Source organism: Lichenostomus cassidix, unplaced genomic scaffold (genome assembly GCF_008360975.1).
Source record: "Lichenostomus cassidix isolate B80296 unplaced genomic scaffold, HeHo_3.0 HiC_scaffold_33, whole genome shotgun sequence".
Classification (NCBI taxonomy): domain Eukaryota; kingdom Metazoa; phylum Chordata; class Aves; order Passeriformes; family Meliphagidae; genus Lichenostomus; species Lichenostomus cassidix.
The window spans coordinates 463,661-475,754 of record NW_028147632.1 but is presented as its reverse complement, the minus strand read 5'-3'; the positions used below and the strand labels follow the sequence as shown (position 1 = coordinate 475,754).

At 56.0% G+C, this 12,094-nt stretch overlaps 1 pseudogene across 1 annotated transcript; it reads left to right on the top strand.

Moving 5' to 3' along the window:
• Positions 1–9,052: 9,052 nt before the first annotated feature.
• Positions 9,053–11,648, top strand: LOC146421291 (class I histocompatibility antigen, F10 alpha chain-like; annotated as a pseudogene). The gene is made up of 7 exons (XR_014848706.1): positions 9,053–9,420; positions 9,619–9,894; positions 10,352–10,624; positions 10,710–10,809; positions 10,907–10,942; positions 11,061–11,093; positions 11,405–11,648. The product of XR_014848706.1 is annotated as a class I histocompatibility antigen, F10 alpha chain-like (transcript).
• The last annotated feature ends 446 nt before the right edge of the window (positions 11,649–12,094 follow it).

Below are 12,094 nucleotides of genomic sequence, written 5' to 3'. Positions count from 1 at the left end.
AGTTAAATGCTGCTAATTGTTGTTCCTCTGTTAAGTGGCTAAATTTGACTTCAAAATCATAAGTCAGGTTAAATGTTGTTAAGTGTTACTCCTCTGTTAAATTATTGAATTAATGCATGTCAGGCTAAATGTTAAGTGTTACTCCTCCGTTAAATTGTTAAGGTATAAGCCAAGTTAAATGCTGCCAAATGTTGTTTCTCTGTTAAACTGAGACATCAGTGAAGGCATAAGTTAAATTATAGATTTAGATAAGTTCAAATACTGATAAGTTTGAGTGCTGTGAAGCTTTTACACCTGGTTTCTTTTTATCCTCCTCCTCACCATGCTTTCACACACCCACAGTGTTCTTTGCTCCCTTTCCAGTTTAATATCCTGTGATTTGTCTGGGTTTTTTGCTTATTTCCCCTTGCTGTGCCTTGACTGTCCCGTTAGCAGCAGGGTGACTCTTGCCAAAGAACTCTGTCATTCTGTCGCTTAAGATTAAATCTGGTTTTTGCAGATCCCCTCGGGGCTCGTTTATTAACAACTGCAAACACCCATTTTTCACAGCCGATTTTCTGGTTTCTGAGGCATTTCCTGGTTCGGGGGACAGGTGAGAGTTTGGGATGACCTGGAGCTGAAGGTGCTGAGAGCTGTGGGTGAGTCTGGGATGGAGCAGAAACCCCACAGAAGTCGTGACATGAGCTGGCTGTGATCCCAGTCCCTGTGTGGGGAGGATAAAGGGAAGCCTGGAAAGGAGAGAGGAGCGGGAAGAAGGTGTTTTTGTAGGATTTATTTTACTAGTCATTCTCCTGCTGTGATTTGTTTGAAAATCAATTCAATTAATTTCCTCAAATCGCTTCTGTTACAACCATGAGTGATGTCTCCCCACCCTTAACGTGATCCTCCAGCCTTTCCTTGTGTGAAAGGTATCACTGTCCTGTTAAAGTTTAAAAGGTTTAATAAAACACAATAGGGAACAAAGAAAATAAAGCAAAGTAACAGCGCTGAGTGCTTGGCAATTAACCAGAAGCACGCCTGATGTTGATGGAGATAAGCTTGAAAAACCTTTTCTATTACAGCAGTCTAATACATATTCCTACTGTTTCCTGCCTAGGGTGAGGAGGGCACTGACAGAGCAGCTTTGGTCTCTCTCAGGCATCCCCTGGGCTCCTGCAGGGAGACTCTGCTCCATCCCGGACTCACCACAGCAGTTCTTTGGCCTCCTGAGCGCCCCAGAACATTCCAGGCTCATTCCTCTCCCGACATTTTGAGATGCTCGGGGGGAATGTGGGAGCCAACAGGGAGGATGTGGGAGCTGCTGCCACCATCGCTGCACAACAACCACCTGCACAAATGGACAGTGACATTTCCTGCCTCTGCTCTGCTGTGTTCAAACCACATCATGAACAAAGAGCAAAACCCCCAAAATTGTGTTTTCCTGGCTGCAAAGCTCAGCGAGGCTTGTGCCTTATAGAAATATTTCTTATATTCTTATATAAACTAAGAATATAGTTTATATATTCCGATATGTTTCACTCAAATCTGCCCCAAGGCATCAATCACAAGACCTTCAGTCACCACATCAGGGCTGGGCTGGAACAGTAGAATTACGTTTTTTACTGGAATAAAAGTACAACATTTACTACAACAGTAAATTGCCATCACATTCGAGATTCCTCGGCTCTTCCCATCAGTGTGGTCCAGAGCTGCTGTGGGGTTTTCTGCTCTTGTGAGGTTTTTCTCTAGGAGAAAATTCCGAGAGAGCCTGGGAGGGAAATGGGAGCACATTGACCCTCCTGGGGTCAGTGAGGGGTTGGAAAGGTCTGAGTGCCCCGAGAGAGTCCAAGGAGAACTGTCATTGCCTGAAGTTAAAGAGCTGTAAAAGTTAAAGAGCTGCTGATCCTCCTCCCCAGGACCTGGCCGACAACAACTGACAGAACCTGCAAGCAGTGCTGCATGGTGAACTCTGATCGCTCCCATCTGCTCCGGCAGAGCCCAAAGCTCTGCTCTGCCCCAAATTCCCCTCCAGCTGCTTCCCCGCGCCTCTGGCTCCATCCAGTGCTGCCGATGTCCCCAAGTCCCCAAACCTGATGAAATTGGCTCAAATTCAGGTGGAAGTGCCCAGTGCCTCCGCCAGAGGGTAGAATTTCACATTGGAATGATGGAATCCTGTGAGGCACCGCACAGAGTCCCTCAGGAACAGGCCGGGAGTCCCGCCGGGAGCACCTGCCATGGCTCTGAGGGGCTTCCCACGGGCTCGGGGTCTCTCTCAGGTATCTCCTGCTCCGGCCTGGGCTCCTGCCGGGGCTGCAGGAGGTCTCTGCTCCATCCCGAACTCACCATAGAGGTTCCTTGGCCACCTGCCCAGCCCGGGATATTCCAGGACAATCCCGAGTCTGACTTTGAGGCTCCAGGGAGCTTCAAGCCCCTCAGAGATCCTTTTATATAACCCGCCCAAAGCCCGCCCCTCACTCCCATTGGCTGATGTTCTCGCCCAAACCCCACCGCTCCTTTTGATTGGCCAAATCTCCACCACTCCTTGTTCTTGAACTCTGATTGGTCAGAACGCCGCTGAGGGACAATCCCACCTTGTCCCCACATCGCTTTGATTTCCCCCAAAAAGCCAAAATCTCCCCAAACCCCTTGAGCTGAGCGGAGGAACGGACAGCGTTTGGGCAGAAAACTCCCAAATCGTTGTTCCCCAGGCTGGAAAGGACAAACGGAACCAAACTGATTTGGGAGCTCCCAGCAGCTCCTCTCTGCCGGCCCAGCTGAAGGCCTCGCTGGCTGCTGGAGGCTGCACGGGCAGACTGGGAGCACTGGGAAGAGGCTCTGGCTCGGCTGAAGCCCCCGGGGCAGGGGGAGCAGGGCAAGGGACAGGGCTGCTGGTGCTGAGCGGACACGAAGGACAATGCGGCCTTGACAAGCGTTTATTGCAAAAATAATAAAATAATACTGTAAATAACAACAACAGCAACATTGGCACCATAAATACTGATGGAGCTCACACAAGGCCATCGCAGAAAGTTCTGAGTTGGAAGGGACCACAAGGATGCAGTCCAGCCCTTCAGCGAATGGCCCCTGTGGGGTTAAATGCACACCTTGGCATTATTAGTACCTTACAGCAAGGCAGGTCACATCCAGATGGAAGCACCTGTTTGTAGTGTGTATGCAAAGCAGTAGATCGATGTATATGTGCAAGATTAGTGTAGAAATACAATGTTAGGAGAAAGTGTTTGAAATCTTTTTCCATTGCCTTATATCCATATATATAGAAAAGATCACTGTAGAAACATGTACTGTAAGAGAAACAGAAGGAGTTCTAGAGTGGTTGCAGAAGGAGAAACAAACCCCCAGCCCCAGGCAAAGCAGCCACATATCAGCTTCCTCATCATCTCCTCCTCCTGCATGTTCATCTCCTGGAGATTAGGCTCTGAGGTGATCATGAGAACAAACACTGAGATGACACTGAGAGTCTATGCAAGGCAGACGCTGCAGCTGAGGAAGGAACTCCCCATGTTGGGGAGGAAGAAATGACACTTTGACTGCTCAGCACAGAGAATATCCTTCCTCTATCCTCTGTCACAGGTGAGTTTGGGGTCTGCTGCAGATATACTGCATCTCATTTGAGCAGAGCTGTCTCCAAAGATAATTCTCAGCCAGGTGCACACAGTCTGCATTGCTACAGTCTGCATGAACCCTGCAAGGAAAAGCAGAGACAGGGCTGGAACCTCAGGTAGACACCTTGTGCCTCTGTGCTCCCCAGGCCCTGCCTGTGCCCCCAGGATTCAAGAGGAGTTGAAGCTGCTGCCATCCACCCACTGCAGCCGCTGGCCCTGTCTGTGCAGCCCGAATCAGGAATCGTCATTCTTGATGAGGCGGAAGAAGAACTCCTGGGAAAGAGAGAGAGGAGCCAGTAGTGGGTGCTGCACCCCTGGCCCAGGAGCTCCCCAGGCTCCCCTCAGCCACCCTACTGCACCCCAAACCCCTCACTCACCATTTCCTTGTCACTGAGCACAGCCAGGGAGGCCTCGAGCTCAGAGCACCGAGCCTGACCCTGATCCGAGGAGTGGTGAGCCCTTGAGAGGAAGTAGCAGATCCCATCGTACCCAACCCAGTCATGGGGACAGGCCGGCAGCAGAGGAGTGTCTCTGTGCATTCTCACAACAGAGCGAACAGCAGAAGGTCTGAGGATTCTCCCTTCACGGAGCAGCCCGAGCTCCCATTGGCTGATTTTCCCGCTCAAAGCCCTCTACCCACTACCATTGGCTGATTCAGCCGTCACTCCTCGTTCTCTCGCGCTGATTGGTCAGAGCGGGGCTGAGGGACGATCCCGGCCGTGAGGGAGCAGTGAGCCCGCAGTGCCCCGAGGGGTTGGGCTGAGGCTGCTGCTCCTCCTTACCTGACACAGCAGCCAAGGACACCGCCAGAGCCACAGCCAGGAGCAGGAGCAGAGTCAGCATCAGCAGGGTGAGCACGGGATGGGATCTGATCCACTCAACGGGAGCTGGAAAGAGGCTGTGGCTGTGAGGATGAAGCTGTCCTAAGCAGGAAGCAACCCCCAGCCCGTTCGCCCCTCACTCAGCCGGCAGCAAGGGAGTCATGGGACAAGAACAGGGGACAAAAAGGGACAGGGCCTGGGGATAACCAGGGACAGGTACAGGGGACAGCCTGCAGCAGCAGAACTGCCCAGGGCCAGGGCTGTCAGTCCCAGCAGAGCACAAGGGCTGTTTCATAGCCCTGGACACACCCACACCCTGCCAGCCCCGTCCTCCTGGGCTGACACTGTCCATTGTCCCCTCCCTAGAGGCCACAGTGCTGGCCCTGCAGTCACCCAGATATCTTCTGAGGCTCCTTCTGTCTGTGACTCCCATTGCTGATCCATCCTGGCACTTCTCTCCAATGCCATTCCTGAGCTGCAAGTCACTCTGCTCCAACAGAGAAGCAGCTTCTCCCTGCCTGTGCCCAGCAGGATCTGGCAGCTGAGGCAGCTCTGTGCCCCTGGTTGCTGATCCATCCTGGGCACCCAGGGCATCCTCGGGAATCTCAACAGCGGCTCTGTACATGATGAGGTCCCAGATGGTGCTGGCTCTGGAAGGCGCTGCCAGCTCAGTCCTGCCCTGTCTCTGCTCCCCGGCAGCACCTGGGGACACAAACACAGTGTCAGAGAGCTCCGGGCCCAGCTCGGCCCTGCAGCCCCAACCCCTCTGGCTGTGCAGCTCCGGGCTGGGACAGGCGGGGACAGTTAGGGACAGTTAGGGACAGCGCCCGGGAGCTGCCGAGTGCGGGAACAGGGCAGCTGCGGATCGGGCTCAGCCTGCCGGGGGGGCAAGAAAGGAACCAGCAGCCCTGAGGGGCTCAGCATTGCTCCCTGCATGCCCTGCCCTGAGGGTTGCAGCCCAGAAACAGTGAGCGAACGCAGCGCCCGGTCGGTACATGTTTGAGACAAGAGCCAGAGCTTGGCAGGGAATGCGCAACCGAGACGATGGGACGGGATCCCCGGAATGCCCCAAGCTGCTCTTTCTCCTCCAGAGCGCTTGGCTTGGGAGAGACACTCAAGTTCATCCCATCCCATGCCAGCCCATTGCATCATCTCCCGCTGCACCAGGGCTCCCAGCCCGGTGCCGCATGGCCGGGAACAGTCCCGGGAATGGGACAGCCACCTCTGTGCTACCCACAGCACCCGGGACAAGCCGGCGCTGCTCCAGCATCAGCGGCAACGAGACCGTGAGCAGCCGCTCCCTCAGCGGCCTCAGGTCAGCGGCCTCAGATCAGCGGCAACACGGCCCCGAGCCCCGGCACAAGGCAGCGCGGCTTCCACCTGCTCTGGGACAGCCTCTCCGAGCTCCGCCGCCGTTCCTCTCCGCTCGCTGCCGCCGCTCCCAGGTGCCCCAGGAGCCCCAAGAGCACCCCCAGCCCCAGCGCTGGAGCCACCGCGCTGCACGGCTGCGACCCGCCTGGCCCCGCCCACTGCCCTGGCTCCGCCCCCAGAACAGCCTCCTGCCCTGCGATTGGCGCAGCTATTTCCTGACCGCCAATGGCAGCCCGGCCTGTCAGTGACGTCACCGGTCGCCGGCAGATCACGATCTCGCAGGTTGAGACCGAGGGAGGGCGGGGCGGGGGAGAGAAAAGGGGAATTACAGAGAATTCATGTGGATCCCAGTGGATCCTCGCTGCGACCCCCCTGGAGCCCTCTGGAAACCACCTGGGATCCCCTAGAATCCTCCGGGACCCCCTTTAGAAATCTCCGGGAGTGGAGAACTGGGGGCACACGGAAATGTGGGGGATCTGGGGCGTCCAAAGGTCAAGGAAAAGGGCGGGGCTGGGGTCTGAACCCCCTTATCCTGCACCAGTACCCCCCCGCAATCCCTTTCCCGGCCATCCCGCCTTTCCCAGACCCCAAACCCCACTTTTCCTTGACCCCATGACCCCCTGGACCCCCATTCCTGCCTTTCCCAGCTCCCATTTCCCGCAACACCGGGGACCCCTGGGACCCCCCTTTCCTGGGCACAGGGACACCCTGCACCCCCCATCCCTCCTCTCCCAGGGCCCTCACCCCCCTTTCCTTGATCCTGGGACCCCCCTGAACCCCCATTCCTGGGCATAGGGACCTCCCTGCACCCCATTACTCGGGACTGGGATCCCCTCCTGGACCCCTTCACGTGTTATGGAATCCCCTGTGCCCCTTATTCGGCCCTGGGAGCCCCGGCACTCCCATTCCCAGCCATCTCGCCTTTCTCAGACCCCAGCTGTGCTCTTTTTCTTAACTTTGGATCCCCCAGATCTCCCAAATTTCTGGGTCCCCCCAGTTCTCCACTCCCGGCGCTTTCTCAATGGGAGTTCCGGAGGATCCCGGGGGTCCCGGAGGGTCCCAGGTGGTTTCCAGAGGGCTCCAGGGGGGTCGCAGCGAGGATCCACTGGGATCCACATGAATTCTCTGTAATTCCCCTTTTCTCTCCCCCGCCCCACCCTCCCTCGGTCTCAACCTGCGAGATCGTGATCTGCCGGCGACCGGTGACGTCACTGACAGGCCGGGCTGCCATTGGCGGTCAGGAAATAGCTGCGCCAATCGCAGGGCAGGAGGCTGTTCTGGGGGCGGAGCCAGGGCAGTGGGCGGGGCCAGGCGGGTCGCAGCCGTGCAGCGCGGTGGCTCCAGCGCTGGGGCTGGGGGTGCTCTTGGGGCTCCTGGGGGCCCCGGGGGGAGCGACGAGAGGGTGAATGGGACCCCCGGGACCGAGACCCCCTGAACCGCAATTCCTGAGCACCGGGACCCCCTGAACGTCCATTTCCGGGCACCGGGAACTCACTAAACCTCATTTCCCGGGCACGGGTACTCCCTGAACCCCTCTGACCCCTGCCCTCCATCCCCTTCCCCAGCACCGGTACCCCTATGAACCCCCTTACCCGGCAGCAGGACCCCTCTGAACCGCCATGGAGCAGTGGAATCCACTGAAGCCCCATTCCTGAGGTCGGGGACCTCTCGAATGTTCATTTCTGGCCACCGGGACCCCCTGCTCCCCCTTATCCGGCACCAAACCCCCCTGCACCCCCTTCCAAGGCATCCCGCATTTCCGAGACCCCAGACCCTCCCTTTTCCTCGGCTTTTGGACCCCCCCAGGCTTCCGAAATTTCCTTGTCCCCACAGTTCTCCACTCCCGGCCTTTCCCTTAAAGGGGGTCCGGGGGATCCCAGGTGGTTCCCGGGGATCTCAGGAGGGTCGCAGCGGCGATCCAGTGGGATCCCGGTGAATCCTCTGGAATTCCCCTTTTCCCCTCTCCCCCGCCCGCGGCACTCCCTCGGTCACTTTCTCTTTCCTGTCTCCCAAACTGCACCCCAGGATCCTCCCACCTTTCCCAGCCCCATCCCTCCTCTCCCAGTCCCTTCCTTGAACCCTGGACTCTTCCCAGCTCTCCCAGTTCCACTCCCTGACTCTTGGCCGCCGCCAGACCTCGCCAGGCTCTGCGTTCCCCCAGTTCTGCACCCCTCACGCTTTCTGCAGGGGTCCCAGGGGGTCCGGCAGGGTCCCTGAAGGTCAAATGCCGTTCCAGGGGGAACCCAGGGGAATTCCCATGACGTTTCCCCCTGAACTTCCATTCTGAGGCTCTGGGACTCCCCTGCACCAGTCCCCCCCTATTGTGATAATAGCTGCAAGTTCCCCACACCCCTTTCTTAACGACTGTACTTGTCACCTATTGTCCTACCTTCCCTACTCCACATAGTCCTAGCCACGCCCCCAGTTTTCCCTATTGGTTCCTGTACCCTAACTCCACGTGGCCCTGGCCACTCCCTCGGGTTTCCCCTATTGGTTCCTGTACTCCTAACTCTGCCCCTGTACCTCCCCTGTACCCAGAGGTCACTGGGCCTGTGTGTTGTCCCTGCCCCTCTCTGTTTCCCTATAAAATCCCTTACCCTCCGCCATCTTGCCGTCTATGCTCCACGTGTGTCTGTGCTCCACATGTGGCTGAGCATGTGAGGCCTTTGCCCTCGAGGCATCTCTGCCTCGGGGAGGTCGTTGGCCTCTGCTGCACCATGCGAATAAACATCTTCCATGGACACAACGCATAGACCCTCCTCGCCTCCTTTATCATCGCCGGTTGTGGAAGCAGACGAACCAGAATTAGCCTTATGGCTCCCCGGCCGGTGAGAGCGCAGTGTCCAGTCCTGGGACAGAGGGTTTGGAGCTCTGAGGCGCTGAACCGGGCTGGGTAGAGAAGCTCTAGGGTAAAGTCTGCTGCAACATCCTCTAAACCGCAACACCCCCCTGCACCCCATTTCCCTACCATCCTGCTTTCCCCAGTCCCTGTTTTCCCTTGACCCTGAGAGCCCCTGGACCCCCATTCCTGCTTCTCCCAGCCCCCAGCCCCCCCTTTCCTGTGCACCAAGAACCTCCAGGACCCCTATTCCCGGCTCTCCCCATCTTGTGATCCCTCTTTCCTCGACTCTAGGGACCCCTGGACCCCCTTTCCTTGGCACAGGGACTCTCTAGACTCCTCCTGCAAGGAAAAGCACAGACAGGGCTGGAACCTCAGGTAGACACCTTGTGCCTCTGTGCTCCCCAGGCCCTGCACCCCAAGCTCTTGGTCATGAGGTCCCCAAACCCCTTCCCAGCTCTCCCATTCCCCCTCTCATTGAGCCATGACCCCCCCAGATCCCCCAGTTTCTGTGTCCCCCCAGTTCTGCACTCCCTGCGTTACCTGCATGTGGGGGTGTCAAAGCCCAGCCCGGAGGTCCCCAAGTTCATGGTCACGGGGTACATGGATGGGATTCCCTTTGTGAGCTACGACAATGAGCGAAACCAGATGGAGCTGCTGACACAGTGGATGAAGGATGGAGCTGAGCCAGGATATTGGGGTACCCAGACCAAGATTGCTGAGGAGAACCAGCATGTGGCTGCCCGGGCCCTGGATATACTGCGGGAGCGATACAACCAGAGTGAGGGTGAGTAGGGGGAGCTGGGGCTGGGGGGATCTGTGGGGCTGGGATGGGATCTGTGGGGCTGAGATGGGATCTGTGGGGCTGGGATGGGATCTGTGGGGCTCTGATGTGCCTCCATGGGGCTCCAAGGGGCTGGGATGAGGCTCTGTGGGGCTGGGACACAATGCCATGGGTCTCTGTGGGTACCATCCTCCCTCCCAGGTCTCCACACGTACCAGCGGGTTTCTGGCTGTGACCTCCTGTCTGACGGGAGTGTCCGTGGATCCTTTCGGTTTGGCTATGATGGGCGGGATTTCATCTCCTTCGAGTTGGGATTCAAGAGATTCGTGGCAGCTGACAACGCTGCTGAGATCACCAGGAGGCGTTGGGAAGGTGAACTGAACGAGGTTGAGAGGTGGACGAATTACCTGGAGCACACCTGTGTGGAATGGCTTCAGAAATACGTCGAATGTGGGCAGAAGGAGCTGGAGTGCAAAGGTGGGGCAGAATTCCTGTGGGGATTTGGGATTTTGGAATGGAGGAGTTGGGAGCATGTCACTGTTGAGCCGCTAGCAGAGAAAAGAACCCAGTTCTCAGTGGCAAGAAGGAAAGACCTTTATTGTTTTGATTTCATCATATATATAGAGTTTTCAAAGGTCACCCAGATTGGTCAGTCAGAAACCTCCCCCTAGGCCTGATTGGCCAGGCCTGCACCGTCCAAATCCTGGGACACTGTTTTCAATAACATCCAAACTTTATCTTTATTTATAAAACACAAAAGGAATTCTCATGGGAAAGACCTGTGCTAGCCACAGCAGCACAGTAATTCCTGTAGGAATTCCATGGGCAGATCTCACCCCCATCTTGTTCCAGTGGGAATTCCATGGGCAGATCTCACCCCCATCCCGTTTCCACTTGAATTCCATGGATCCATCTCACCATTATCCCGTTTCAGAGCCCCCTGATGTCCATGTGTCCAGAAAAGAGGAATACAGGAGGCTGATCTTGTTCTGCCACGCGTACAGATTCTACCCCAGGGCCATCACAGTCAACTGGATGAAGGGGGATGAAATCTGGGATCAGGAGACGGAGTGGGGTGGGATCGTTCCCAACAGCGACAGCACCTTCCACACCTGGGCCAGGATTGAGGCGCAGCCGGAGGAGCGGGAGCAGTACCAGTGCCGGGTGGAGCATCCCGGAATGCTGGAGCCTGGGATCTTCAGCTGGGGTGAGGCTGGGAATGTGGGAATAGGGAACTGGGAATTCCCAAATGGGGATTCCCCTCCCCCTCCTCACTATCCTGCATTTCCCAGAGCCAAAATCCGGGAATCTCACCCTGCTGGTTGCTCTGTCCATCGTCGCTGCCATCATCGGCATTGTCATTGTCATTTGTCATCTGGAAGCTCCAATCTGGTAACACACAGGATGGGGGTCGGGAAGGGCACGGATCCACCCAGCAGCGTTCCGGGAATCCCACACCATGGGTGCTGATCCCACTGTTTTTCCACAGGGAGGAGGCAGAACTCTGGATACAAACTGCCAGCCAGTGAGTGCCAGTGGTGGATCCAGCTCTGATCCCCTCTGTGCAGATCCCAGGGTGGATCCTGGGGTTAATCCCAGAGTGTGATCCGTGCTGGAATCTCATGGATCTTCTCTTTTTGCAGGAAAAGATGTGGGAACCAACGGCTTGACTGCAGGTATGGAGCAGGATCAGAGTGGGATTCCTGAGGGAGATTGGGACAGGATGGATGAGGTGGGATTAGGGTGGGATTCCAGAGCAGGGCAGGAATCCAGAGCAGGATCAGGCAGGTTGGATGGAGTGGGATCAGTTGGGATGTATGGATCAGGATTGGTGTGGGATGGATGGATCAGGATTGGTGTGGAATGGATGGAACAGGACCAGGTGAGATTCCAGAGCAGTTCCTGCTCTCCATGGGCTCCACAACCAGGTCCATCCCATGGGATGGTGACAGGGACAGGGTGACACAATGACCCTCTCTCATCCCAGTACAAATCACCTGAGCCATCCACGGAACCGGATCTAGACCCTTCCCTCTCCAGATTCAACAGACTCAGCAAAGCTCATCCTGCTGCTCCCACCCATCCTGCAGCTCTTCCCGATGGATCAACTTCCTGTTTTCTATCTTTGAAAGCCAAGACTCACAATTACTCCCAATGCTTTAATTTTGGTGTGAAATTATCCTGCTTGGGGCAATAAATCCTGCTTGGGGCAATAAATCCTGGTTCCCTCCTCTGGTGTTCATCAGTTCCTCTGTGGGAGCCAGGAATGGGAATGAGGACACTGGGGACTGGGATGGGGACACTGCAAGCACGTTGGAGACACCAGGGATTGGAAATGGGGAAACCAGGAACTGGGAATGAAGACACCAGGAACTAGGAATGGGGACATCAGGGCTGGAATGGCGACACCACGATGAGGTTGGGGGCACCAGGGTAATGTTTGGGACATAGTTTGAAAGACAGGTGTCTGCCAAGGAAGGTGGGAACCTCCCTTGGAACGGAGAATATGATCTTCCTTCCCTCCAAATTATTATAACTTTGAAATCAAGGGGCTTTCAGGCAAATATAAAGGAAAAGGAGTAACAGTTCTTTACTAGTATTTATAATGAGGAAAACAAACAAACAACAACAATAGCAACAACAAACAAAACCAGAAACCCAGTAACAGCTTTCTCTG